General features: G+C 35.6%; 1 long non-coding RNA gene across 1 annotated transcript; it reads left to right on the top strand.

Annotated features, from left to right (window-relative positions):
- The first annotated feature begins 3,251 nt into the window (after window positions 1–3,251).
- On the top strand, window positions 3,252–4,083 carry LOC138317040 (uncharacterized). Its single transcript, XR_011207701.1, has 3 exons — window positions 3,252–3,441; window positions 3,723–3,834; window positions 4,006–4,083. It is a non-coding gene; the product is annotated as an uncharacterized lncRNA (long non-coding RNA).
- Window positions 4,084–4,320: the final 237 nt, after the last annotated feature.

Below are 4,320 nucleotides of genomic sequence, written 5' to 3'. Positions count from 1 at the left end.
CAGAAAGAGAAGAAAGCAAGATTTCAGAACTCCTGAAAAATGTTGACGAATTTTATACTGGCTGTGTCTCTAAATTCCGGTTATTAATCTCGATCACCCTCGCCCTGGCGTGTTTGTCGTTTGGTATTGTCTTTCGAGTAGCCTGGAGTCGCAGTGCCTGGTTACAAATTCTTTTTCACCTTCCTAAAGACGAAGGTGTATACATTGTATCTATATGACATATATATAGTGTATGGAGACGAGGACTCTACGTGGGTAGCTAAAACACTGATGCCATGGCTTGATATTAACAATATCAAAAACTGATTTGATGACAAAAGTTTTAGTTTATTGCGGGACAAAGCGGATAACATAATGGATGCGATAGACAATTCTCGTAAAACTGTTTTTGTCGTTAGCTGTAAATTCATGGAGCACCAACGGGAACTGTTTGCGATGAAATTATTCTTTTCGTGATGGTAGAGAAGACATGATTCTTCTTCTTGGTGATATTGAGTGCAGTGAATTGCCAAAACTAATCCAGAAAAAACTGGGACGTCATACGTTCTTTGAAATGGTCGAAAGAAAGAAACTCGAAAAAGGAAACCAAAGCTGAATCAAAGTACTGTAAGTACTGCAGTCCTTAAGCCTTTGTGTTCATGAGTTTATAAGTTGAAGCTTTATAAGCTTTACAATTTGACAATGGTGTGAGAATTGAATTAATACAAATCATGTATAGTATTGGTACAATAAATTAGTAAACTACAAAATATCTTCATATAAATTTTGTCTTCCCGCCAAAAATGTACAAGGTTTCAGCGCCTTTAATGCTAAACTTCTAAATAGACACAGCATGGACAGATGTCTACCAAATTTATGATTTTCATCGACCTTGACTTATCATTCAAGGTTACAGTTAGGTCAAATTATCAAAACAAGTCTATTTTCCCGCCCAAACTTTGTGACTCTTATACATGTATCCCATTAAATCTGATCATAAAATAGCACAAATATATATTCTGCAGCAGCTTGACAATAATTAACAGTTACTGATTTGCTGATCACCTACCAGGTGAGTTGATTTACCGAGATTTACCTGTGATCTTGCAACGAGAACCGTTTTGAGACAGACTATAACTCCCTATCAACGGCTATCAACACACCCTTGGCTTTAGCCCTTATGAAAACACCCCACCATATACCCGGAGGTGGTGTTCGGAGAAGACCCTATGGGCAGTAATGTGTCCAGATACTTTTTCGCCAAACTGACATTAATTTTGCCCTCAGGTCATGAATATTATTTTACCTGTAACTAACATCCAGACTTGGGTATATAGGTACTAGACCAATAATTCAATTTAATGCCTTTATTACCCAACAGATCAAGTGAAGTAAAGAATAAACAAAATGTCTATACATTGTAAAACCTATACCCTAAGATATAGATCTAGAATTATACATTTTGTAGCAATAGCAACGTGTACATATACCAGCCCTCACCAGATTTTGTAAATAGTTTGAATATCTAATTGTATCTTGTTTACAAAACTACTTGACAAAATGTTTACTTAATTAAGAAGGTGCCCTGTTTTGAAGAAAAATCAACAAGATTATATTATGACAAATTTTAGAATGTAAAATGAAAGATTTAGTTTAGTTATTGATACATATACAAAAATGTACAATTAAGATTATAAAACTAATGATTATTGAACTGGTAAATAACCAATGGAGTGTAAGAAAAATAGTTTGAAGATTTTCATCAATTGCATGTACATTGTATATAATAAATCAACTTTGTAAAGACAAAAATTAAATGAATGTACATGTATCAGAATTTGCTAATTATATCTATATACAAGTTAAGAATTATTTTTTTAAATGACCATACCAGTTGCATAATTTATTAATAAAAATTCGTGACAGCAAATACATTAATAAAACATTATGCATGTTCGCATGATATATTTAAAAAAAAAATATTTTGAAAATTAAAAAAAAAATATTATAAAACCGCCTGTGAGTATCGAACCCCGTCCGCCTGAACTGAAGACTAGCATGTTACCACTAAACTAGACTATAAGTATAAAAATTTATAATAAGTAGATAATTTGTTATCTTTGTCGAATTGTCGAATAAGTGACTTTTTAATGATATAATGTTTCAAGATTAACGTACACAATTATTCTTTACTATGTTCTGTTTTATATAAGTGCAAATTGCTACCATAAATACCAATTACATAAGAGCACTTGTCATGTTCAGAGTACCTTATGGTGTCTATAAGAACATTTGTATCAATTGAGATGGCTTCTTATATGCGATATTTGTGATCCGCCATTTATAGCAGCCATTTGCAAGTCTATTTCAAAGGCAGACACTAATTATGGTTTCGACCGATTTGAAATTCAGTTTGATTCAGGCAAAATAGCAACTGAAGCCCGGTATCGGTTCGACGTCATACCGTCATGCCCAGGTCGCGACGTTACAATATCACAAAACTAACGTTAGATCTGTCACGATATCGGAAACCATTCAGAGTACATTAACACCCCCAGTTGATAAGCCCCATGATCCATATTTGTCAGACAAAGATTCATTAGAAGATTTTGATGTTGACAGATTCATTGCTTCAGAGGTCAACAAAAACACTAAGAAAAAAAACTGATTTAGATATGAAAAAAGTACGAGATTTTTTTCAGTGTGTTCTCAAGGAAAACAGGCCATTAGAATCGATTCCGCCAGTTCAGCTGAACAAGTTACCTTTGTATCTTTTTTATGAATGTTAGAAACAATCATGGAAAGGAATATGAACCTGCTACCATTAGAAACATGGCATGTAGCATTGATCGGTATTTGAAATCGAAAGATTACGGCAAACAACTAACAACAAGTGTAGAGTTTTCTAAGGTAATGGAGGTTATCAAATCTAAGCAAAAAAAGCTAAAACGAGAGGGAAAGGGAAATTTAGAAAAGAGGGCTGATGCTGTTTCAGACAAAGACATAGATAAATTGTATGACGTAGGTCAACTTGGTTCACACAACCCTGACAGTTTGTTAAGAACAGTTTGGTTTTCTAAATACTGTGCATTTTGGCATGCGAGGTGTTACTGAACACAGGGATATGTGTTGGGGGGATATTAAGCTATGTAAAGATTCAGAGAATAATGAGTACATTGAATTTCGTGAACGGCAAAACTAAACAAGGCCTGGATCAAATCCTAAGAATGTAAGGGCCGTCCCCCGCGCGCCTGGGCTACCCCTAAAAAACCCCATCACGCTGCCCTGTCGCCACTTATAAGGTCTACCAATCTCGCCGTCCGCCAACATACTGCCATGATGATGCACCCTATTATATCGCCACTAATACAAACATGGACAAATCTAGCAGGTGGTTTAAGTGCCAGCCTGTCGGCGTAAATAAACTGGGAAGATTCATGACTACAATGGCAGAAAATGCAGGTAATATTTTATGAATTCATCCTAAAACTTCCATTATAATAAACAGCTGCTGTCAACAAAGTAACAAAAACTAAGCCCCGCCCTTTCAGATTGTACACAGGCTATACAATGTATTACAGTGTGTACTGAAACAGTACACGATGTCATGTTGCATTTCAAAATTTCACACAACAGGTCAACAAGGTCGATTGTCCTGGTTATTTGCACTTTAATACTAAATGATTACTGAATTATGACCCGTGATACAGGATTTTTCAATATTTGCAATAAAAATGTTTTAGGCTTGACGAGCAAAACAGGGGAAATGGAAAGCGCCTCACGAACCATAGCGCAAGAAAGTATCTTGTACAGAAGTTGAATGATAACGGGTTGCCTCCCAATCAGATTATGCAGGTATTAATAAATATTCTTGTACGTTGAATAATAAACAAAATGTATGTTTTTAATGCAGACTTACCTTTATTTAAGAAAATACATCCCATCACAAATATTTCGGTACAGTAGGGCTACTGTAACTTTTTTACAAATCACTTGCATATTTTTGCATTTTTTTTATCCTTTCAGATTTCCGGACACAAGAACATCCAGAGTATTAACAACTATTCGACAATAAACTCAAACCAACATAGGACGATCTCAAGAAACATTGTCGAACGCGCACTCAGAGCAGATCGGTCAGCCAGCAAACAATCCATCATCCGGCCCCCCGGCCATCATCACTAGTGTCATCAAACGGTGATGTTCAACTTCAAAACGTATCAAACAGACCACCATTACCAAACACGCTCCCGTCATTGTTTTCGGACCCATTAAAGGTGGATCTTTCACAATAAACATCAACAACAAGTCCGTGTGTACTTGTAGGAAACGCCAAAGGCC

Source organism: Argopecten irradians, chromosome 2 (genome assembly GCF_041381155.1).
Source record: "Argopecten irradians isolate NY chromosome 2, Ai_NY, whole genome shotgun sequence".
In the NCBI taxonomy this organism is placed as follows: Eukaryota; Metazoa; Mollusca; class Bivalvia; order Pectinida; family Pectinidae; genus Argopecten; species Argopecten irradians.
The sequence above is the reverse complement of the archived record's forward strand: the minus strand, read 5'-3'. Positions and strand labels throughout refer to the sequence as shown.